This window comes from Staurois parvus, unplaced genomic scaffold (genome assembly GCF_062004578.1).
Source record: "Staurois parvus isolate SC_StPar_1 unplaced genomic scaffold, SC_StPar_1.0 ptg000009l, whole genome shotgun sequence".
NCBI classification, from domain to species: Eukaryota; Metazoa; Chordata; class Amphibia; order Anura; family Ranidae; genus Staurois; species Staurois parvus.
This window is the reverse complement of record NW_028317805.1, coordinates 3,871,872-3,898,108: the sequence shown is the minus strand read 5'-3', so window position 1 is coordinate 3,898,108 and position 26,237 is coordinate 3,871,872. Positions and strand designations below refer to the sequence as shown.

The following is a 26,237-nucleotide window of genomic DNA, read 5'->3' as shown; positions in this document are numbered from 1 at the left end:
TCACGTCACAGCCAGCGCTGTCTCGATTCACCCATCTGGAAACGCTGGGAGCGAAATCCCCCTCATCTGTGACAGAATTCTCTCTGACCTGTCTGTGGCAGGTGGGATTCGGGTCTTTGTTCTCCTAAGTGTCAGATGACAAGGGAAGTTTATCCGTTGAAATGAAGATTACTGAGTGTGTATACATGGATTGCTTTAAGGAATTTAAGAGTCAAGATAAATAGTTTGGATGAAAATGCTCTGGTAGAGTTTCCAGAAAGGAGTATGGGAGTCAATATCTACAGTACCTCTTCTGCCTTGCTGCATGTGTAATAGGAAAAATAAGTGGAATATAAAAATCCAACCACTATTTCCAGGTTTGAGGCTTTGTTTTGCCTATAGATGTTGGACATGGCTGGACAAGCGATGGACTGGAGAAAAAAATCTGTCACTTTACTCATTCAGAACAATGCATAACCTCATGCCCTGATAATCACCTTTGCTGTGTTCACCCATTTGTATGTTGCAGCCCTTGGAAATACCCAGTAGTTGCAAGTATGGGGGAGTATATGGCCCCTCCCCTTCCTCCCAGAATGAAGTGCATGAGCAGGCATACAACACACCCAAAAACAGTCACATGGAGGAGGAGAGCAAATCATCAGCCCAGTGTAAGCTTCAACACACTATAACACTCTAAGAGAAGGACAGAGCAACAGGGGAGTGCAATGAAGAGGTGTATTAGTGTATAAGGGTCAAGCTTTCTTTAGCCACTTGGTGCCCAAATTTGTAGGCCCTTTAAGGAGTCTCGAAAGCCAGGAAGCAAATGCAGGCTTCCTGGGGCTTCTTTACTGTTAGAGCGGTAAGGTTGAGTAACTCCCATTTCACAAGTGATGGTGTCAGCGGAGAATGTCAATAAATTAAAAAAAACTCTTAGATGAGCATCTTAGTATCTTAGCGAATGCAATAGACAGGGATATGGTAATTGGTAGAGACATAAATACATACATATTCATACACCCACACAGTCTGAACTGGATTAACTGATGTCTTTATTCAACTTTACCAATTGTGAAACTAATCATGAGATCACTGTGATTGGCTGTCATAGAGGTCACATGTTCAGTAGCCCCTTTCACTCGCCACCAATTGTAAATGGTGACCAGAAGCTGTCAACGACAGCTCATTTGCTGCACTGGGAGCGTGCATTGAGTGTACTTTCAGCACAGAACAGTGGAGCCAGTTGGCACATATATGCCTACTGCCGGTGTTAAGACCCACCTGCCATACTGGTACATATGTGTGTTAGCATGGCAGGAAAAGGATAAAGTGGTAGTAAACTTTACTAAAACAAAAAATAAAAATCTTCTTCCTGCAAGATAATATCATATTGGGCTAATATGTATTGCATACTAGAACATTATGACAGACTTACCTTAAAGCTAACCCTCCAGCAGCATGCTATCACCGTTCACAGAGTTTCTATCTTCAGCCAGTCTTCCTTTCTGGGTTTGCAGGCTCTGGCCACTTGAATGGCCAAATCACGATGACGTCACTCCCACGCATGCGTACGTCACCGAATGCAGAAACACTGAATATCTCCTAACCGGTGCATCTTTAGGAGATATTCCTTGTACCTAAGCTTTATTATAAGCTTACCTGTAGGTACAAGTGTCCAAGCAGAGTTTACTACCGCCTTAAAGTGTATGTCCTGCCAAAATCTTTTTCTTTTAGTTTTGGATAGAAAGAGGAAGGATTAGAACTCTATCTACAGATGTCTGTGTGAGAGATATGCAGAGCAGACACGGACACAGCCCGCTCTGCTCTATGGGCAGCTGGATGCAAATGGACTGGCTGTCCGTTTACACCCGACTGTACTTTAATCCGATGCGGCCAGACAGAGGGGAATGGATCCCTTTCTGTTTGTTTTTGCTGGATTAGATTGGATCAGAGGTAGCCAAGTGTAAACGGACACAAGTCTATTTACATCCCATATAGGAGAATGGAGGGTTTCTGTTACCCGCCATCTGGTCCGTCACCAGACCGCTCATGTGAAAAGGGCCTAAGTCTGTTGTTTTTCAACAGAGCAAGCCCTTTTGTGAATGTATCATTTAGAGGGTTGAGAAAAACTGTTTACCACTGACAGGAGTTCTCACAATGATCAGCTTCTATTTACTCATGTAAAATTGCAAAAGGATAAAAAATGTTGCTGTAACTGCTTGTGTAACTGCTTTGGCTTCAATTGGTTAATGTATCTAAATGTGCTAGTACATCTAACACTCCCCTTCCCCCAGACTGACAATTCTGCTGTCCAAAGGTGCCCCTGTGCTCCTTAATGCAGTGTGGAGGTACTCTAATAGAGGAGGTGTGTCACTGGTCAGATCACTAGGTGAAAGCAGAGGGGAAAAAGGAAAACTAGCCAAACTTTTTTTTTGTTTTGGATAGTGTAGTGAAAGATTAAAACCCCTGTCACATTTACAGTATATTGCTGTCTTTGCCAATGAAAACTATTATCTTAAAGCAGAACTTCACCCAAAAGGGTAAGTTCTGCTTATTTGCATCCTCTCCCTCCTCTTTAACATTTGGCACTTTTGGGGGGGGAAGGGGGGTACCTGGTTTTGACAGTATTTGTAGCTGCTGACTTTTAATTTGGGGGGACTGGAGAATCGCTTTAAGAAAACAAAGAAATCAAAAATATTCGAGTTGTCACAAAAACAAGAGGTAAGGGTAAATCTGCCGATGTGGAAAAATGTTCTGGTGAAAGGGAAAGGAAATCTCTTACACAGGGTGCAGACAATAAAAAATAAACAGATAGGGGTTTTAACCCTTCTCTACTCCAAAACAAAATTTAAAAAAAGTTTTGGCTATACAGTACAATACAGTAATGTCCTGTGCCTTTAGGGAAGCCCCCAGCTACCCACTTATGCAATGGTTATAGGAACAGTTGTGAACTTTCATCATGGTGAACAAGTCTGGCCATTCTCATCTGACATCTGTCTTTATAAAGCTCTAGCAATAGACTATAGTACATGAAGGGTGTACCTAATGAAATGACTGCCAAGTTTATCCTCGTGCTTAAAATTTAATTCCTGTGCCCTTGCCCCCACCACACTTGCTGACCCTCCTCCTGAATGGAAGAGTTATGTCCGATGGTGGACAATTTTCTCATTATTAGGTTTCCGTCATGCATAAACTATAACAAAGACTCGTGATGGTGCCTATGGGACAGACTCACACAGCATCTGCACAGCCAATCAATCACTGCTAATTTCTTGGAGTGCTCAGTAAATAAAACAATCTTCTTTTATTCTTGGGAGGCTGAACTCTGAGTTACCAGCAGTCTCTGGTTACCTGTGCATTATTAAGTGAGCATGAAGACCATTTGACAGGACAAGCTCCTTGTTTAGAGAGACCTAGTTCTGGGGTTGGAGCTGGATTAAAGCACATTTTTTCCCGGTGCATTAGGTTTCAGCACTGGCAGCCTAAATCCAAAAAATGATTTTATGCTAAACACACACCCTATCCCAAGTAGACGTGTGTAGAATGAAACAATTTGTTTCGTTTTCGAACCCTAGGGTTTCTCCAGAGGTTGTTAGGGGTTCCTTGAGTAATGAGCAATTCCTGCCTGTCAGATAAGTTCCCACTGACACCATTGATATTTACAGATATATGTAAGGGGGTAATTCTTTCCAATGTCCACAAGTATAAGGAGCATTCTTCCCAGTGATAATCACACTAATATATCATGAGTTGTAGATATAGTAATTTTTAGCAGGGGTTCCCTGAGATCGGAAAGTTATTTCAAAGGTTCCCCTGTGTTGAAAAGGTTGCAAAAGGCTGTTCTAGAGGATAGGAAATGCGCTGGAGAAGTCCTGGAGGCAAGCATAGTAAGAGGAGGTAGGAGGTAGAGAGTAGGAGGTCTTGGGAGGAGAGAAAAGTACAGATTGGGCGATATTTTGAAATTAGGTTGGGGATGTAGTTTGAGGCAGAGTTGTGGATGACTTTGTATGATGTTAGCATTTTGAGTTTTACTAAATGGATGAGCAAAAGTCAGTGGAGGGATTGGCAGAGAGTGGTGGCGCACAGTGAGCAGTTGGAAAGGTGGATGATTGGGACATCAATTGGACATGGGGCCAAAAGGAGATATCGACGTCCAGGATTAAACCTAGCACCCTAGCATGAGGGGAAGGACTGATAATTCCATTGATCTTGATGAAAAAATCTGAAGTGTTGTGGGCAAAAGCTATAAGGGTCTGGTATGGATTTGGGGGGGACCCCCACAACATTTTTTAAAAATTTTGGGGTTCCCCTCAAATCCATATTTGTGCTAAGGGTTTGGTATGGATTGGAGGGGGGCTATGCCATTTTTTCTCTCACATTTGAATTGCCGGCAATTCTGTTTACACTCAGCTGTCAGTGGGGAACCTCACCGACAGCTGATGAGTCATCCGTTCTTAAGGACGCAGGAGCTGGCCTTGCTGACCCGCTCCTTAGCAACCAGCTACTCCCCGGTGTTAAGGACGCCAGCAGCCGCCTGCTGAAAAATAAACTGCTGGAAAACCAGCGTTTAGCAGCATTCAGCTTTTTTTTTATGGTAAATCGCTCTCAAAAATGCAAAAAAAAAATCTGCTTATAAGTAGCTGCTAGGAGCTTATTTTTAAGCTAATGTGCACAGAGCATTACACAAAATAAAAAATGCTAGAAGAAAGAGGAAAAAGTATTTTGGCAATAGAAGCTTTGCATGTGTCATCTGCCAAAAAACTCTCCCTCTTAGCATTTTTTTATTGTATGAGTTTAGTTATGATTTCATTTTATCGAGATCTGCTTGTCCCCATTCACATCTCTGCAGCAATAGGACCCATTGCAGTTTTTCTTTCACCTCACTTGATCCATAACTGGTAATGAGAAGCCCCTGCTCCCATTTCAAGATCCATAGAAGGGCTTATTATACAGTTTGATTAACACTAGAAATATTCTAATTGTTGCATCACTTGTCTGGCTTTTACCTGCTTCTATGCAAAAGTCAGTCATTGTACTAGAAAGGCTTTTGCATCTTATCCCAACTGAGCCTTTTTATGTTGACCTGTGCTTGCACATTGCAGCACTTTTATTCTGCCTATTATTACAGCGACTATTCATACTACAAAAAGATAAGTATAAGAGCTGTTTGCATTTAAAGCAAGCTGGGGCGTTTAACAGAGACACAGAAAGTCTTATGGTTTTACACTGTTTAATTCCAGCTTGATTCAGGTCCATGAATTGGATTACTAATGTAGTATTTTGCAGCCAGTTGGGTGCATAAAAGTCAATGAGTTAAATATCCTCATTAACATGAGAAAGACTTGCGTCCTCTCTGTAGACATCCTACACAGCTGCTGCTGCAGAGTTTATAGGTTCAGATTGGAATATACCATCTGCCAGCTGTCACTCCTCTCTTCCTGACTCACAAATACCATTTATTCATGTCAGTAAATGGTTCTTTAGTAGGTGCTACTCAGTCTTTCATCCCTTCATGTATAAGAAATATGATCTGGTTATGTTAGCATGATGACCAGTAAATCCATCATAAGTTAGGTTGATTATATAGATGTGTCCTAACGTGAAAGGTATTAATGGGAAAAAAAGTTCAAAGTAAGTCGGACAATACACAGCAGGTATCACTCTCCTCTTTCTAATTTATGGCTGAAGATCTTCTCATGATTTTTATAGTATTGGTATTTGCATAGCCATGTCCCCAACCCACCATATGTAACAAAAATGGAAATTAAAGTGCCACACCACTGTTATAGGATCCAGATAAAAGTCAGGGTTCTAATAAAAGTCAGGGGGACAATCCAAAAAGTATCCAATGTGTTTCGGGGGGTCCAAGAGTTCCCCCTTCATTAGGACTAGAAAAAACATAAGGACGTCTCCATATCAACCCCTACCTACCATATGACAGTGCTTAGGAATTGGATACTCAGGCATTACACTCTACATTTTAGTGTTTGCAAGCTCTGAAAGTTCAGATCAAGCCTAATCACAGGTATCCTAATCAAATCTCACCATCAGCCCAATCATGTACACAAATTTAGCCCTGATGAAGGGAGACGCACTTCCCCCAAAAATACAATGGCTTCTCTTGAATTTCTCTTAAATTTTCAAATAAAAATATGAATTAAAAGTTTTGAAGTGTCAGGAACTTTTGTACTGGGTGCTCCTTAACACTTTCCCCAAAGTATTGACACTGCATTTTTGGAATAAAAGGAGAGTAAACAAACACGCAGAATTGTTGTTTTTTTATTGCCGTGATTTATGGTAACACATTTAATACAATGTGATATGCTGCAGTGCCATTCAATTTTAAGGAACCTCTTCACACCTAGACAGAACTATACAACACACCATCTGCATGTTGTGGAGCACTGTTTTGTAAAAATGTCACATGTCCATTAAATGTGTGATGTGGTGCATTGACATCCGAATTTGAACTCAGTGGGATGTCTTAACACAGCGTATATAACACACAAATGTTCCATGCCAATTTCCAAATCACACTAGTGGGAATGGCCCCAGAAATGTGCTTTGCAACCAATGTGGGCCCTTCACACTAGTGGATTGCAATAAGGGCCCATTCACACCACTTGCATTGGGCTGCACTGATCTGTGTTGCTCAAGGCAACCCCAATATAAGGCGGATTGCCCTAACTGCAGTTGTCCAAGTTCACACCAAATCACTGCATGTGCGTGTGCTGATCAAAATGGAACAGATTGATTTCAAATGCATCACAAAACAACACAGCGCGGAGAAAGGAGTATATGGGCTCCTGCTTTGGAAAAACTAATAAATATGTAAAAAAAAAACACATGTCAAAGCAGGTGAATTCAAATATTTCTAGCGCTTGTAAAATGTGTAGGAAACACCACACAAGTTGTGTGAATTCAGCCTATGGTTTAATTATTGGATATTGTTTGGTACCAAATATTCCCTTACCTAAGTAGTATCTAATGCCAACCAGAGGGAATGAAAATCAGTTTTACAACAGCATCTTTCATTGTTTATTCTGACATATTTGATTGTATGGGAGAATACTGTATGTATGACTGAGTCCTATGGACTGATCTTTTTATCTATTAAAAAAAATCTAACAAGCACTTTTAAAGGTCATATGACCTATTTCAAGTAAAAGGTGAGTTACCACATTTGTTGTGTAGATAGCCCAAAGTAGCAGTTGACAGTCAAAGTAGCTGCAGTAAAGATATACATCTTTCATTTTATGCTGTAAACGGAAGAGACATGTGGTCTAGGATGAGCATAATCTTCTCCATAATGCGTAGCCTGAAGGGATTTTCCTGTCCTTTGAGAAAGATGAGTAAAATTGCTCCCAGTCAGCTCCTGTAGAGGATGAATACTGTACCCTCTATAGGGTAGAAGGCTTGCTACGTCACAGGAAGGGTTTATAGCTTCAGCCATCTGGCCCTTCTGAGAGGTGGAATTAGCTCAACAATGCAGATACTCAGTATTGTGTGTCACACTTTCAATCCCGGAGCTTGGTGTGATGATTCATTATTCATTATTACTGACACTGTCCAACTTGGCTGTAGATCTGCCTTCAGTCTGAACTGTTCCCAGATCTCATCATTTAACTTGAAAAACTTAGATTTATGAATACAAGTCTGAAAGCTTCCTCACTTTCCTAAAATTGACCTAAATATTAGGAAATTTGCATTAATTTCTATTTTGGAAAACATGGTACATACAAAAAAAAGGGACTGGTTGGGTACCACATGTGTAATTAATATTGCAATATATAGTGAACTTGACAGGCAAACTTTACCTGTGCCACATGGAGATCATGGTATTGAAATGCTAACATTTTATTAATATCATAATATAATTAATACAATCACTGTATTTTAATACCATGGTCTCCATGTGGTACAGGTAAAGTCCGCCTGTCAAGTTCTTTGTGTATTAGGAAAACATGGCTCAATCCTTTGTTAATATATTTTCTATTGAATCAGAGGTTATTGGGACAATTTTAGTAAAAGCTGTTTAATCCATTTTTATGTTTCTAAGTTACAGGGATACCTTCATTCACGTAACATTCATCTGTACATGGTTTTATTAGGCAGTAGAAGGAAATTTGAAAAGTCAAAGTGTCTCCATTAACCCAAATATCCTAAAAAGAAGAAAGAGAAAAATAGATCAAATTATTACAATAAGAATAGCCTGGACATGTGTGGTTTTAATAATATGCATTTTTTTTTAGATCCTGTCATCCTGTATTCGTTTTTTTATACAACCAAATGAAATAAATAGGGCTACTAGGTGTTAAAACAAAAAGTCACAGTCTGGTACCTGCTCTTCAATAACCATTTGACCTCCAGAAGATTTACCCTCTTCATGACCAGGCCATGTTTTGCTATATGGCACTGCTTTACTTTAACTGACAATTGTGCTGTCATGCAACGCTGTACATAAATGAAATTTATGTCAGTTTCCCTACAAATAGAGCTTTCTTTTGGTGATATTTGATCATCTCTGGGTTTTTTTTATTTTTTTGTGCCATAAACAAAACAAAACTGACAAGTTTGAAAAAAAAAACAATTTTTTACTTTCTGCTATATAACATATCCAATAAAAAATAAAATTTATTTTTAAATGTATTTTTAAAAATAATTTCTTCATAAATTTAGGCAAATATGTATTCTGCTACATAGTTTTGGTAAAAAAAATTCCCATTAAGCGTATATTGATTGGTTTGCACTAAAGTTATAGCATCTACAAACTATGGTATATATACTGGAATTTGTATTTATTTATTTTATACTAGTAATGGCGGCGATCAGCGACTTAGGACTGCAATATTGCGGCAGACAGTCTGACACTAACTGACATTTTGTGTTAACCAGTTATATAAATATAGTGATCAGTGCTAAAAGTATACACTGTCACTGTACTAATGACACTGGCTGGGAAGGGTTAATATCTAGGGTGATCAAAGGGTTAAATGTGTTCCTAACAGTGCTTGGTGTGTGTACTGTGAGGTGTTTTTACTAGGGGATGTGCTGGATTTTATACTCAGCTTTGCAGGGAAATAAAACTCAGCACATCACAGCTGACAGGACACAGCTTTGCCTTGCTTACATAGGCAGAGCTGTGTTCTGTGTCTCTCATCACCAATCAGCATGTGTTGGCGATCATCCCTTGGCCGCCACACGTTGATTGGCTTCTGCTGTGACAAATCACAGCAGAAGCGATGCACCAAGTGCACACACATGCCCCCTATGCAGCAGTGCAGAATCACATATGTACGGTGAAGGAAATAAGTATTTGATCCCCTGCTGATTTTGAATGTTTGCCCACTCACAAAGAAATGATCAGTCTAAAAATCGTATTGTAACACTGAGAGACAGATTAGCAACAAACAATTCAAAAGAAATGCATGTCTAACAAATTATGCACTGATTTGCATGTTCATGAGGGAAATAAGTATTTGATCCCTTTCACAAAACATGACTTAGTACTTGGTGGCAAATCCCTTGTTGGCAATCACAGAGATCAGACGTTTCCTGTAGCTGGCCAACAGGTTTGCACACATCTCAGGAGGGATTTTGGCCCACTCTTCTTGGCAGATCCTCTCCAAGTTATTAATGTTTGGTGGCTGATGTTTGGCAACTCAAGCTTTCAGCTTCCTCCACAGATTTTCAATCGGTTTAAGGTCTGGAGACTGGCTAGGCCACTCCAGGAGCTTAATGTGCTTCTTCTTGAGACACTTTTTTGTTGCCTTGGCTGTGTGCTTTGGGTCATTGTCATGCTGGAACATCCATCCACGACCCATTTTCAATGCCCTGGCTGAGGGAAGAAGGTTCTCACCCAAGATTTGACGGTACATTGCCCCGTCCATCGTCCCTTTCATGCGATGCAGTTGTCCTGTCCCCTTAGCAGAAAAACACCCCTAAAGCAGAATGTTTCCACAACTATGTTTTACAGTTGGGATTGTGTTCTTGGGGTTATAGGCAGCATTCCTCCTCCTCCATAGTTTTTGGCTCCTCTATAGCCAATGGATCAGAGTTTAATTGCTTTTGGCTGTTCTTGGTCCTGCTGGATGCTACCTCCCCCTATCTTCTAGTAAGTTCCAGGATATGGTTTGTTGGAAGAGGCAGACCCTGGGCTGAATATTCATACAGCCTCAGCCAATCCCTGGTCAAGGAAATGACCAGAAATAGGCTAGGGTGTGTATAAATGGTCTGGGGTCTGGAACAGCAATGTTCTTGTCCTGGAGGAGAAGACCCAGCCCTTCTGGGCAGCTTAGCTGAAGCCAGCAGGAGTTCTTCGAGGTCCCAGCTGAGAGCCCTATGTTTAAAGTCACTGAAGTCAGTTGGAGAAAGTCTACTGATTATCTGGCCTGGAGGCTAACATTACAGGGTCTGTCTGGTACTGGAAAGAGAGAGAGAGAGTGCTGTTGTTGCTTAACCCATGGGGAGACTCTCCAAAGTTGCTGGCTTAGGGCTGCTTTCATAGTTGGAGTCCTCTGAGCTGTGTGTCCACTGCTTCTTATCACAAGAGGTAGATCCTAATGAGTTTAGATATTGCCAGATAATGCCCTCTGTTACAGTTTGTATTAAATGTGGAGTATCCCAAAATTCACCCTACACCCAAGTTTTACCAGCATTAAACTTCAGATACTTGATGCCTGGTTATTGTGTTGAGAAACTAAGAAACTACTGTGTGCTTGGCTGTCGTGCGCCAAATCAGGAACAGAACCTGGGACAAAACAGCAAGATCAGCTTGGTCAATAGCTATGCCATGGTAAAAGAAAAACAGCCTTTTTAGAATAATGATCTACTATTACTGGAAAGGAGACTGTTTTCCTCCAGTGACACAAATTGGGTTTAAATTATTTTAACCAGGCAACTTGTCATCAATTCCACAAAATGACAGCTATGATGAATTTTGCGTAAGCTGAGTTATAAAGGACACTGACATAGAGTCATAAGATCTGAGACAGATGTTCTATTCAACTCCTATATCTTTTCTACAAACAGGGAAATCTCTAATGTCACCCTTGGGATTTTATAGGATTTCCTGGGATCAATAATTCTATTAGTCTTCCCTGCCGAGTAGCAATTTGGTGATCATTCTGTTCCAGTGCACTTCAAAAGCACCTAGAACATAATCACTTTACTAATGGGACCCTGGTTTTATTTTGCTCACCTGTAGGTTCAAGTTTGCAGCAACCCATCTTGCACTTCACTCAACTAATCACCAACACAAAATTCTTGTAACAATGCATGATCAGGGGCGGACTGACAACTCATGGGGCCCCCGGGCAATAGGGGATCATGGGGCTCCTGTGTCCTTGCCCAAACTCAAAAAAGCCTATGAAAAAGGTACCACGGGCATCTCATGGGGCCCCCTACTGACCCTGGGTCCTCAGCCAGTGCCCAAGTTTCCAAATGGTCAGTCTGCCCCTGTGCATGATAAGTTATTTTGCTGTCTCTGACCCGTAGTAGAAATTTCCCTTTACTTCCAGTCCCACAGGTACAACAGGAGGTAAGAGGAAATCCCTCCAAAGCAAGTGTGTACCAAAACGTTTGTTCCCCTAGAAGATTTTCCCTCACCTCCCGTTTTTGTAACAGTTCTGAAATTCTGGATTTCCCATCATTTTTGTACCAGGAACAGCAGTCACTAGGAAAAATAGTGAAAGTGAACCTCACAGATAGCAATAAAACCCAAACAGGGGTTTTACCACTTTCTTACTCTATCCACAACTAAAAGGAGTTTAGGATTAAGATATACTTTTAATTAAGCATGGGTAACTTCAGTACTATCCACTAATTTACAAAGCTGTGGAAACTCTTGCCTGTGTTCCACCAGAATACTTATAATACTGTGAAACTGTGTAAATATAATGGAGGTCAGACAGTACATAGGGGATGCTGCTTTTCTAACCACTTGAGCATTGAAGGGTTCCATATATATATATGCAAAAAAAAAAAATAATTTAGGGCAAGTCACAGGACTCCCTGATGGTATGGCATGATCAGGAGTGGACTGACCATTTGGAAACTCGGGCACTGCCCGAGAGCGGGGGTCAGTAGGGGGCCCCATGAGATGCCCCTGGTACCTTTTTCATAGGCTTTTTTGAGTTTGGGCAAGGACACATGAGCCTCATGATTCCCTATTGCCCGGGGGCCCCATGAGTTGTCAGTCCGCTACTGGCATGATGGTTAAACATCTGCCTGTATTTCCCAGCATTGAGGACACCATTGATTCACACAAAATCTCCAACTCCATTTGCAGAAATGCAGCCCCAAACGTGCAAGGAATCTCCATCATGCTTCACTGTTGCCTGCAGACACTCATTATTGTACTGCTTTCTAGCCCTTCGCCAACAAACTGCCTCCTGCTACAGCCAAATATTGAAAATTTTGACTCTTGAGTCAAGAGCAGCTACTGCCATTTTTCTGCATCCCAGTTCCTATGTTTTCATGCATATTTGAGTTTCTTAGCCTTGTTCCAACTCAGAGATAAAGCTTTTTCATTGCAATCTTCCATGAAGACCACTTCTGGCCAGATTTGTCTGGACAGTAGATGGGTGTACCTGGGTCCCACTGGTTTCCACCAGTTCTGTGCTGATGGCACTGCTGGACATTTTCTGATGTGGAATGGAAGTAAGCATGATGTGTCTTTCATCTGCTGCATTAAGATTCCTAGGCCGATAACTGTGTCTATGATCCTCAACGTTGCCTGTTTCTTTCTTAGAGCAACTTTTTGCACAAGTAAAAATCTTCATTTTTGTGCAACAAGATACTTAAACACCCAAACATTATATATTTTCTTCTGTTTGCTCACTTTGCATTTTGTAAACTGATGAAAAATAAACAATTGAAATATATATTTTTGAAAGCAGTGTTACTTTAACAGCATTTCTTCACTCCTGCCTATAACGTTTGCGCAGTACTGTGCTGTATATATTATATTGCTACTTTATATACGATAATGTTTGCCTTGGGTTTCTATATAAGATTATGTTATTAATCAGTAAAGCTTGATTTTAAACTCCTAATGAGGATATCCTTGTTGAATTGTACAATCTGAATATGTAATATTTTTGCTAAAAGCATTTTAACCTTTTAGATTTACAAGTTTATCTTTCCCTCTCTTTTCTATACTATAACTTCTCTGTACTTGCTATAAGCATTGCTCCATGTAGATATCTTTTTCAATCCATGCTATTTATCTTAGGAGTTTATGAAAATCTTGTTTACGAGATTAAATGGAATGTCACATACGTTTGTAAAGTACTTCAATACTTTTAAAGGTTTTAATAGATCTCTTTCCAATCTTCTTTTGTAGACGAAGTGCTGCAGTAAGCCGGAGCAGACCTCAATTAAACCATCTGATTCCATTCTATATGTCAAACATCACAGTCACTGAAGAAATCGTTCCAGCTGCCGTGTATTTAATGGCTTGTTAAAATCTATACACTGGGCACTGTTTGGAAGTCATTTGTGAAGTGTCAGCCCACCCAAAATTGATATTTCAGATTTGGTTTGAAGCTAGCAGTATGTAATATCTGTATTCTGAGTCCTTCTCTTGCTCTGGTAGCAAGATCTCTGCTACCAGAGATCCAATCCACCCACCACCATACCCTTCTCACCCATTACGGGTGCGCAGCCAATGGAATTACCGTATTATAGTCATTCACATGGAGAGCCAGCATACTGCATGGGTGAACCTCAAAAATGCAGCTGCATTGTGTTGGCAATGTGATTGAACTCCTCCCTCCTGCCATAGTCTCACTCTCACTGTTAAGATTTTAATTTCTTCTACTGAACTCAGAAAAGATCAGGAGTCCTGCAGGAAAATGATCACTGTAGTTCATTAGAGATAACTGATAGGTGAATGACCACATCAATGTCCATCCATAGCTGAAAATCAATTTTGGGTGAACAGGACCTTCAAAATCTTGGTAAGTGATATGTGCACAACAGTAATATTGGCCATGATGGGTCCTAATATACTTTAATGGCTGGTGAGTACTCGGTTCTCTTCTTCATATTGGAATCAATGGCTTGTTCAGCACTTCATGTTGAGTTACATCGGAAGCACTGTGATTCCATCGCTGCACAGCACTGACACTGCCAGAATTCAGGAGTAGCCTGCCTGCATTTCCTGCTAATAAGCTGTGCTGCCGGTCTTTTCCATGTATAATTTGTAGCTTGACATACTGCAGATGTATTGGGTAAAGTCCAGTTCACAGTTAAACTTGTATTCCTATATTAAATGCTGAAGGTCACTTCCCAGCAGCTGTGTACATTTGCACTAAACATCAAGTAGAAATGTCCATCATTGGACCAAAATCTGTTGTCTGAGATCGCTGGCTGACCCCCTGTTTATGCAGGCAAGAATATCAGTGAGGGACTTCTGGAGTTGATAAAAGTCAAACAAAGCTATAGATGCTCAATGTCAACACTGTATTGCAGAATTCTGCTGCAGCTAGCTGCACATAGACAAATATACTGGCTATTTGTTTTTCTATAGGCTGTACCTGAAACACATCTACCAGAACTTTTTCCTACATAGTGTGCAATGATCATCTGGAGAACTAGATCATGAGGAATGACCTATCTATATATGGCAAAAACACAGGCATTGGAATTCAGAAAGAGTATCATAGACACTCTTTAGAATTGTGTCATGCCTCCACTCAACATTAATCTGTCAGTGCATATGACAGATTAATGTATATGTCAGAAACAGTTACATGAATTTATTAAAAGAGAGCAATAGGTTATGGTGTCCAAAGTGCCTATGCTGGACACTCCATCCTGAGTGAATGTTTAGTCGCACAAAATGCTTAGTTGCTAGGTTGCTGTCCAGCTGATAGTGTCCTAGTAATAATGACGAATCCCTGAGCTGTTCAGCTGTCAGCCAAGAGATTGCCATCATTGACCAAATGGTGGGGGTGAGATCAGGTATGTTCGGATCCTAGCCTAAACCCTGCTCATCAAGCCTGCCAGGAAGCTGTCACTGTAACTAGGCCATTCATAAGCAGCCAAGGTCTTCCTTTCTTCACAGTCTCATGTATACACACCCACTGGAATGCTCCATCTGCAGATGATTGACCCAGTTCAGGTGACAGTTTCCTGGAGGGCTCGATGAGTTGGTTTTAGGCTAGGATCTGTACACCCCTGAGCTCATCTCCAATATTTGGGTAAGGATGTTAAATATTGGTGAAGGCTATTTGTTTACAGCTGTCGGCTGGGAAATCTGGCCCGCAACTTAATGGGGCCAGGAATGCATTATTGGTTGCTAGGGCTCCTGCAGCCCTCTGTGTCCTAGCAACCTATGAGCCCTAAGCAGAAAGCTGTTGTGTGTCCCAACCCAACCTTGCCCCATTCTGAGCACTGGCATATTCCTGTAGGCCAACTTAGGGTTGGTATTAATTAAGGATGAGCTCAAAAATGTTTAGACATGAGTCCAAAAATTCCTGAGCTATCCCGCTAGGAAGCTGTCAAAGCCAATAACCAATCATAAACAGCAGAGGCATTCCCCGCCCTGGAGCGACAGGTGTACAAGAGATGTGTTTGATTGGCTGTTAGCTTTGACAGCTTCCAGGTGGGATAGCTTAAGCAAGTTCAGACTTGTTTGAACACGTTCAAGATCATCCCTGGTCCCAATTACCGCCAAGTTATCTGCGAACTGGTAATTCTTTTTGAGTTTGCCATAATGATACATTTCTAAAGTGGCACAAATAAGAACTACCTGAAATTGGTAAGGGTATGTAAGTGTACGCAAGATACAGAGAGCTACAAAAATATTATATATATAGACATTTTTGTCCAGTTTGTAAAAAAAAAAGAAGAAAAAAAGTACTTTCTGGACTGTAAGAAAACCATTTTTGTGACACTTTACATTTTTTTCACCATCAAGGACATAACCAAATATTGCTCAAAAGGTCATGTAATTCAGCAGTTGCCACATCCCCTATCAGCCTACTGTGGTTGCAAACACTTGTTGGCAGCTGCTTGTTGAAGGATAAATTCACCTTTCGTAATGTAACCCATATTCAGGGTGTAACATGTAACATGTCCCCACTTCCCCCCATCTCCGCTTTGACAGCTAGTGGGAAATCTTCTCCTCCTTGCTAGCTGTCAAATTTTAAAAAAACATGGCTGTGAGGGGCTCCGCCCACTTGGCCATATCACTGATTCGCAGTCATCTGTGAATGAGAGACTACAAGTTCTGGCAGCCTTAGCGGCTGCCAGCTTGTAGTCCTCAATGAACTACCACAGCTCTGTAGTAGTTCTTTCATTCTTCCTGTCAGTATATCTGCTTGCTTGTACATCCCATACGGGCAAGCAGATATACTAACAGATCTGCCGGAGACCTTCATGGCACCAATGATCTGCTGATCACTGGTGCAATGGTTTACAGGATCCTGCAGAAAAAATTCCCAGCAAAAAAATGTGCATTTTTTATTTTTTTTCTAAAAGGTGAACTTATCCTTTAACCTTTAGTACAGTCCATTCATCAGTACACAGAGATAATTCTTCTTTAACCGTATACAATGTCACAGTAATAAATGAAAATCACAGACATCCTGAAGTCAGGTGTACATATAATAACCAGTTTTTACTATACAGAAACTAACAAAAAAGTTTTTATTTCTCATTCATACAAGAAAGTAATTATCTAATTGAATCTGCTGGGTTAAATCCCTAAAATGTAATCATGCTTAACCTGTGCTCAATGTTAGACACCTGAGTAGGCTACACCAGTGTGACATAATTGTGGCCATGATCAAAGGATGTCCACTCTCATCCTGTACAGGTGCGCTTTCAAAGGCATTTCACTTGGACAGATCCGTAACAGAAATCTTAAATTAGGATTGTTTCTCCAACAAAAGACTGCTTCCACCCTTTCTAAAGGCAAAGTGAGTCTTGGGATGACCTGCTCTATCAGCACTCATTATGATTTAAAACAGACCTATTATACTGTGACAGATCATTCAAAATTTTCAAGATGAGTTACCCTAGGTTTGCACCTAAGTGTTTTTGCAGAAATGCAGTACAGTCCATTTAACATGATTTCCTATGGGACATGCTTACATCTCCGTGTTTTCACCCAGTGCGTTTTTTGGAAAGGGTCAGGGACTTTTTTTAACGCCAAACGTTGCATTTTTGGTTCTATAGACTTCAATGGGAATGCTGCAGAAAAGCATATATTGCGTTTTTGCTGCTTGTTTTATGCGTTTTTAATGTATTTTTGGTTTTGAATCTGCCTAGTAACAAGGAAAATAAAAAAAAATTAAAAAAATGCAACACACGTCACAAACGCAGCAAAAACGCAAGTGTAAAAATGCAATGCAGAAATGCATCAAGCACCTGCATAGGTGTGAACCTAGGGTTATAGCCAATCAGGCTGTGAATGTAAATACCATTGGCTTAGGAACTCACTGGGGTACTTCTGAAGACAGCACAGATACATGGCAGGCATATTCTAAAACCCAACTCAAGCTTCCACCCTTTACAAAGACTAATGCAGGCCATAGACGGGTCGAACATTGGCCGATTTTTCGAAAAAAAAAAAAAATGGGTCGTTCGTTTGGCCGACAAAATCAGAAAGTTCACCCCATAACTTCTATCCCTTGCAGGTGATGGCTCATGCACGGATTTTTTATCGGTAAAACTGATTTGCCCATTATTGCCGGGAAAAAACGGCTGATCGTAAAGAATCGGCCGTGAATTTTACAACATGACCGATAAAAAAACTGTGCAAAAAAACCAAAAAACGGCTGACCAATTAACCCACTAACAGTGCGAAAATCGTCCGATTTTTTTTTCGGCCGAAAAATTGGCCGATTTTAGACTCATCTATGGCCGGCATTAAATGGCTCTTTCAGACAGGCAGCTGAGGGATGATAAAATCAGGTGGCTGCTCCTGAACTGTCACATTGCAGCTGGACAGGGTTGTACACAGCTAAAATGCTTTGCCAAGTCTGACAAGCGAAACTGCTTGTCAAATTTGCCCATTGAGTTCAAAAGGACCATGTCACAACCATGTGCAATTGAGGCTTGGTAGTCTGGCATTAAATGGTTAAAGTATATGTAAACCCTCACCTTGTAAAACAATTCATTCAGTTTAAAATAGAAATGAAAGGCAAAACATTTGTGTATAGATTTAAAAAAAGATTATAAAAATATATTTTGATAACATGCCCCCTGTTCTCAGATGCATATAGAGCAAGGGGAGGAGAAACATCAATACACTGATCTTCTCAGTGAATGGCTGTGCTGGGGGGGGGGGTCTGGACAAATCTGATCATTGGAGGAGAACCCACTGAGTTACTAACATTGCTAGAGAACTGACAACGGTGTATTCTCCTGCTTAGTGTGGTCACTTTTTAATAGGAAAGCAGTGGGACTGGCAGGAACACCAGGGATTTCACATAAAGGAAGCAATACAAAGAAAACAGGATACTTTTTCATACAAGTACATAGTATAGCAGTCACATATCAGGAATATGAAATGTTGGATTTACGTATTCTTTAAATCAGGCAGGAAGGAAGCAATATAATGCCTCCCCACCACCTGTCAAATGCACTCTGAAAAAAAGAATCAAAATGCGGATTGCTCTTCAAAGGACACTGCAAGCCTCCGCAAATGTGAAAGAGCTCTTAAAAAGCTGACTTCACATTTTTTCATTGCGGTAATGCGCTCTTTACAACATCAGTGGCAACACACAGTATATACCTTAGTGTGCTGCAGTGACATTCATGTTTTTAGTGTCACCCCAAGGAACTAAGGCAATATACTTGTGTTGCAGCAAAACACACAATGATGCATTACTGTGCAATGTGGTGTGGTATTTTAGAAAAAGAGATGCAGGTGAAGGGTTTTTGTCTGTTCTGGTGCTTTCATTGCCCATTCAAATGAAAGGGCTGCCTCAACGCAACTCACCACAATGGAGAGGTGTAAAAGAGGCCTTAAAAAATTCCAGCATTAATTCCAAGAAAAGTTTAGTAAGTCAAGCTGCTTCGTCTTCTTTACTGTTGGCTGGTGGCTGGTTTTCACTGCTGTATAGAACAGAGCTCACAATGTGAAGTGTAAACTTTGTTCAATGCAGCATTCCAATATGACCCTAATAGCACAAGCCCAGGTAATGTATTATTACTAATCTATGCTCACAGGTAGTGATGAGGTTGGGCATTATCAGAATAGGATCTGAACCCACATGTGTGAGCCCACTAGGAAGCTGTCACCTGTACAGGCCCTGGTCGCAGAGGATTGACCTGTGTAGGTGACAGCTTCCTAGCGGGCCCACTCACATAGGTTATCAATTATATCCAAACATTCAGCAGATTTAGAATTATGGGCAGCTGATATTATAGGCAAATCTTCACTTTTTCTGGCAAGTCATGCTTGGCCAAACCCCCTTGGTCCTTTGATGTCATAATTGGTCTTCTTGATCAATGGAGGGCTCTGGGAGGCACCAAGCTTAACTTCAACAGGAAGAGGCACAAATTTTATGCAACTTAAGCTAACTTTAGATCTATGATCATTTGAGTTATTGTTATCACCAAACATGTCTCTAATTTTATATATATATATATATGTATATATGTGTATATATACAAACACACTATATATACTGTACCTATGTATATATATATATATATATATATATAAGTTTCACAGGTTTGCAGTAGACTTGCATTAGTAGTGGCACCTTCCAAGAGTTACTTTGCATCCCACAGCATGTTTTGAACTTTTAATGGTCATTTCAGGAGAAGACATTGATCTCTTGTGAATTGTGTATAAGAGCCAAGTAAGGTGTGGTGGCAGACCGCAGACTGAAGGATCCTGAGGAGCTGGCCAAGGGTTTCTGGTAAAGCTCAGAGTTTCCACTAAAAAAAGAAAAGGGAGGGAGGCGGAAGAACCCTTATAGTGTAGTAGATTATTTCAGAGACAAGGATACAGTGCTTCCACAATAATAGGAAAAAAGGTCAAAATTAAATTACAATTGTTGGGGCTGTGGTCACCCATCTGGGGGGGAGCACGCAGGTGGAGAAAACCTGCTTCCAGCATTCCCATCCTGGGTGCTCTGTGGGGGTTCTCAGCGGGGTGAATGGAGTGGTAGAAAGAATCAGCACAAAAATGGCATTGAGTAGTTTGCTTGGCAGAGGCGCCTGATGCGGTTGTTCAAAGAATAGGCACAAACAGACTGCTTTGGAAAAACATCCAATGACTTTATTTCACTGAATACAACGTGTTTCATGGCTTTAAATTGCTACTTCCCCAGTTCAAAGTGATAAAATTGGTGTCTAGTATAAGCTGGTAGTGGGCTGCACTTGGAAAATAAGAGTCAGGTAACTCAATGGTAGAAGAACAGCAGCGCAAGACTTGGTGAGAATTGAGAGCTGATGCAATGAGAGCAGTACAAATGGCGCCATTGCTGTCCTCTCCTTTTGAAAATGCTCTTAGCTTGGCTGCCATTCTAATCCTCTAGTTTCAATTCCTTGAGTCACTGACATAGACCAAGGATGCAAAAAAATCTTTCTAAATGAATTTGCTGTGGTCTATAACCCAAAATATTGAATTCAGAGGCAGCCAGCCAACTAGAATCTCCAGAGGGAAATAGGAAATGGTAGGTCTTGTATTTCCTTTATGGTAGGTATGAATAACAAAGGTCAGATAGCTGGAAATACTGGGTTGAAATTTGACTGACTTGGACCAAATTTGGGCTGATTGAAATGAACATAAATTTATAAATCTCTGGTATATTTTGCAGTGCTGTGTGATAGGATGGTAAACATGCAATCTACACAGGGGTAATGCACATCTATCAATAAGTGTCAGAGAGAGGCACCTCTCCATAACTGTTCATGATCTATTACATTATTGATATAGAGGGTGACAGTGCTGTGACAGAGATGTGGCTGGTCCATAAAGGTACTATAAATGAATGCTGGGAGCTGCTTGGGTTTGGCCACTTACTTTCATTGACTTTATATCACAAACTTCAAAAGGACAGAAAACCCTGTGATTGATGACTCAGAGAAAAGAATTCCTGCCCAAACCATTTTTCATCCTTCCATCAAAGAGTCTGAGCTGTCCCCATCGCAGTTGGTCCAACCAAACTTTGCCATGCAGCCAGACCTCCATGAGTGTCTTTATGCCATGATCCTCACAGAGTGTCAGTTACAGGACACTCTCTGTGTCTCTATATGGAAGCAAAGTGTTATATTCTTTATTATATAACATTATCAGTATTAATTAGTTCTGAAGTATTTACTGCCACTTGTCCAAATTAAATGTTTGAAGTACAAAATGAATATGTAATTCTTTATCAAGAACACACTGTTAAAGGTCTAATGCATGATCTATATGTATGCTTACTCATGAATGCATTTATTTGTTTATTGGTTAAGGTTGGATTTTTTCATGTCTAGGCATTTTTTTCCTCATTCTGTGCCATTGCCTCATGGGTGTCTTTCATTCTTTTATGATTCTTCTTTCTGTTATTTACTATTCTCTCTCCCTACTGTCAATCAGGTACTAATCAACTGTACCTTCTGACTATCCTGTAAAGCCCAATTAAAATAAACGAAATATGTCAGTGAGACATTGTACTACCATCCTCTGTTTTCATAGTCTAACTCAGGGGTCTCCAAACTTTCTAAACAAAGAGCCTGATTACTGTCCTTTAGACTTTAGGAGTACTGGACTGTTGGCCAGTGGGAGTAAAAAATGCCCCAGTGTCAGTGGGAGTAAGTAATTCCTAAGGCTTGGTGGCCAGTGGGAGTAAAAAAAATTACATAATATTGTGGTTGGTAGGATGAGGAATAGTGCCCCATTATTGGTATCAGTGAGAGGAATAGAGCCCCTATCAATGGTGTCATTGGGAGGAATTGCACCCCTATCATTGATGTCAGTGGAAGGAATAGTGCCCCTATCATTGGTGTCAGTGGAAGGAATAGTGCCCCATCAGTGGTATCAGTGGGAGTAATAGAGCCCCTATCAGTGGTGTCAGTGGGAGGAATAGTACCCCTATCATTGGTGTCAGTGGGAGGAATAGTGCCCCTATCATTGGTGTCAGTGGACAAAATAGTGCCCCTTCAATGTTATCAGTGAAAGGAATAGTTCCCCATCATTAGTGTCAGTGGGAGGAATTATACTTTATTGTTGGTGTCAGTGGGAGGAATGGTGCCTCATTAATAGTGTCAGTTGGAGGAATAGTGCCTTGTACTAGTGGGAGTGCCCCAAGGGCAGACAAAGTCAAGCAAAAGGCCACATCTGGCATGAAGGCTACAGTTTGGAGACCACTGGTCTAACCCATGAATGGGCAACCAAAGGCATATATGCTAGGGCAGAAACTCCCCCATGCTCCAGCAGTGTCCTGTTTCTTAGCTTCCCAATGTTAAAAGTAGGTCTATGGGTCCTGCTTCAGGCTTGATGACATCAGAGGACATCCAACTGCTGGAGCATAGGGGAGAAGAGGCTGCAGGGTCAGGTTTCCAGTGTGGAGGAACTTGTGTGAGTGGAGGATCAGGTAAGTAAAACTGTTTTTCCTTGATTCCTAGACCTAAACAAGCATTTAACCCTTGCAGGGACAGCTCCAATTATCCTTAGGATAGTTTCACCAACAAAGAGTTGCTTCCGGTGAGTCTTGGGCTGACCTGATCTATCATCATTTCAGATGAGTTATAGCCAATCTGGCTTTGACTGTAAAGAGCATTGGCTGAGGAGCTCACTGGGATCCTTATGAAGACAGCACAGATACATGGCAGGTATTTCCTAAAACCCAACTCAAGCTTCCACCCTTTACCAAGACTTTAAGGTCATGCAAGGTTAGCTTGCATAACAAGAGGGATCCCATACTCTATCCAAGACAAAATAAATGGCTTTGGCTTTATATACTGTATCTTTTAAGGCATTTCAAAGCAAAAGTCAGTTACAAGCTTTAAAGCGAAAAAGATGCAACACGCCAGTCAGGCTTTAATATGCCTCGCCCCTTCTTCTTTTTCCTTTACTCTTCCACTTCTACTGCATGTCCTTGATAATTCATCTGCAGCTGTCCCTCCATGACCACTCCTGTCCCACACCATTTCTTCACCATATCTTCTGGTTGCACTGATGTTGAGCAATCTCTGCATGAAGAATTGCATATGCCTCTTTATATTTCTCCAGTTATTGTGTTGCATCTTATGTATTGGTACAAATAACCATGAATACTTGCTATATTACAACCAACATTCACATGAATGTTTCTCATTTCCATTCAATGTGAACGCAGATGTCATCATTTCTGTCTGAACTAAACTTAACTTGAGGTACGCCGTCCACGGCTAACCCTAAAGGTACACACAATGCACCTCATTGTTAAAACAGGATCTAAAGGAAGTTGAAGTGTTTCCCAAAGCAACCAATCAGATCTAGCTGTAATTATTCCAGTGCAGGTTACAAAATAAAATCTGACAACTACACTTCAACATACTGTATTGTTGTAATATGACAATAGATGGGGAAGCATTATGCCCAAGGGGGTTCCTCTCTTGCTCATTGTCTCCAACTATTAGTAATAAATACTCCACCATCTCACTGCCATCAAATGTTGAATTACTAATACTTCATATTTAACTGTTTTGCAAAGGCATGTGGTTTGCTTAATTGCAGTACCCCTCAATGGAAGCCTCAGGCTGCAATGCCACCTTCCTAAACAGCTAGGATTAGTTCCCTTAGTTTCTCCAAGACCTCTTTGTCTAAGTTCAGGTCCAGGACTCCCAAATCTTCCAAACATGCACGCAAGTCCTCCTCTCAGTAAGAGCCCCTGCCTCTGCCTCAATTCATGTTATCAACCTGAAAAGTCTGTAAACATCTAACAGACCCTCTGGCACGACTCATTTGACAATGTTCAGAGAAAGGAAAGGTTTCTAGGCTTCTACTAAAACCTGTTCAGCATTCCTGAGAAACAGTCTGCATTTGTCCAATATCTAAAACCTGTCAGTGTCTTCATCCAAGTGCCAAAAGTTCACATGAAATCTATTAAGAAAGTAATTTTTCTCTCCATCCAGGAGACATTCTAGTCTCTGGGGATGTTAATACCTATTTGCGTGTTCCCATATTCCCACTGTATCAACACTACCTGCGTTGTGCTAAGGGCATGCAACACTACCAGTTTGATGAACTTCCCTTTGGCCTGTCAACAGCACTTTCTCCAAGGTGCTAACCCCTGTGCTAACCTTGCTTTGTTCACAGAGCAATCCCATATTGGGATACCTGAACAACTTCCTTTTGAGGGAACAACCAACACTGACTCTGTAAGTCAATGTCCAGCAATCTTTTGCATTGTTTCCAGATGTTAGCGCTGGAACCAACTCATCATTTAATGTATTTAGGCCTCCTTCTTTGTACTGATCAGTCCAGTACCAGCCTCAGCAAGTTCAGTTTTTCATATATTGTCTCTCCCTTTGTGCCCTCCACTAGGACAATGTGACAATGTTGTCTTGAGTCCTAGTGCCTTCTTTCTCCCTAGGGCATTGGTGGGCAACTGCGGCCCTCCAGCTGTCGTGGAACTACATGTCCCATGAGGCATTGAAAGACTGACAGTTGCATCATGACTCCCAGTGGCAGAGGCATGATGGGACTTGTACTTCCACAACAGCTGGAGGGCCACAGTTTGCCCACCCCTGCCCTAGGGTGATATCTCCCTTATCCTTGCCACGCAAGAAATTGCACTTCCATCCCTGTGTCCTGTTGCGATACATCCAAGGGACATTGTTTGAATATTGTACTTGCTGTTCAAACTTTAGCAATGTCTTCTTTAGAATGACTAACCCCTTCTTTGTCATTCCTAAGGGCATTCCTATCATAATGCCTTAAGGATAAGATTCCACCTTTTCTTGTCATGGCATACTCTTCTAGATCAGTATATACCTCTTGAGCTTTTTGGCATAATGCATCTGTTCAGATTGCAAGGCTGCCACCCGGTCTTCTGTTCGCAAGTTGTCTAAGTTTTACTAGGTGTTCAGGCCTCTTTGGATCACCAGCTTCAGAAGTAAGGTCCTTCAGGCAGCTTTTTAAGCACCCAGTGCTATTGTGTATTTTTGCAGGCCTGTTAGTGTGTCGTTTGTTATGTTGCCTACCCCTCAGTTAGACTGTTTTGGACATCCTAGTTGTCTCAAAAAAATTTCTCCAAATATTTTTTAATACATGATAAAGAAAACATGATTTTTTTCACCCTCTTTCTTTACAATACAATTGGGAGGGGTTATACTTGGCTGACTAACAGCTATATCTACCATTGTCCATTCTCCTCTAAGCAGCAGTGTAACCCTGTTGTCTCACAAAAAATACTTCTCCCTGTGTCCCTTAATGAATTCCAAAAAAAGGATTTTACAGTATGTCAAAATCATGTTTCAAAAATCTTAGGCATCTGCCCAGAAAACCCTTTTTAGTTATAAATTTGTTTTATAGACTTGATTAAATTCACTGGAAAAGTTGTCTTCTGATTGGTTGTTTTGGGCCACAAACTCCCTTTTTCCATGTTTGTGTAGATCAGCCCCAAAGTACCATGGATACACACACCGTGTTCTGGTTCTTTCTGTATTGTGGCTGCTAGTGTACGTTTTACTCTTTGATTATCTGTTTGTAGCCTTTGGTCACCCCTGAGTGCCTTACACAGCTTGTAAACTAAACTCTTGTAGTAACAGTACAGATTATATTTACTTGGGGGTAGTTTGTGATGTCCAAAGGGTCCCTACAGCAGTCACACCATCAGTACCTTAACTATGCTAGTGTGTTTTAGCACAGTATTGGGTTTAGTTTAGACTCAGGGAATTGTGAAGGTGGAATAATGTATTCATGTATTTACCTTTTGTAACCAATGTATCTGCTGTACAATATCCACTGTAAATCATGTACAAATAGTATTTATTACATGGCAAAGGTGCCCTTACTCTGTGCTGTCTGGATAACCATATATTTAGACTGTCATGTTTGTTATAGTGCAAAAATGGTTAACTTTAGGTATTTGAAAGGACATTTTTTGTTCTGTTTGCCGGTTAAAAGTTTTAAAGATATTTTTGTAATGTAATATGATAAATATCTATATATAGATATATATTAAATAATTTATATTTATTTGTAAAGTATCTAATTTATTGTTGAATTTTTAATAAAAAGGTTCAAGTTCAAAATGTCTCAATCATTTATTCTGACTGTATTAACAACCTTTTCGAGGTTCAAGGGCAAAAGAATAGTCACC

At 40.7% G+C, this 26,237-nt stretch overlaps 1 protein-coding gene across 4 annotated transcripts in view; it reads left to right on the top strand.

The window, feature by feature from the left end:
* The window catches only part of JAKMIP3 (Janus kinase and microtubule interacting protein 3), a 185,258-nt gene extending 159,089 nt beyond the window's left edge, over positions 1–26,169 (top strand). For all 4 annotated transcript variants that reach the window (XM_089669254.1, XM_089669263.1, XM_089669244.1 and 1 more), the window contains one exon: positions 13,322–26,169. The gene's annotated coding sequence lies outside the window, so the exon portion shown is untranslated. The remainder of the gene's footprint in view (positions 1–13,321) is intronic.
* The last annotated feature ends 68 nt before the right edge of the window (positions 26,170–26,237 follow it).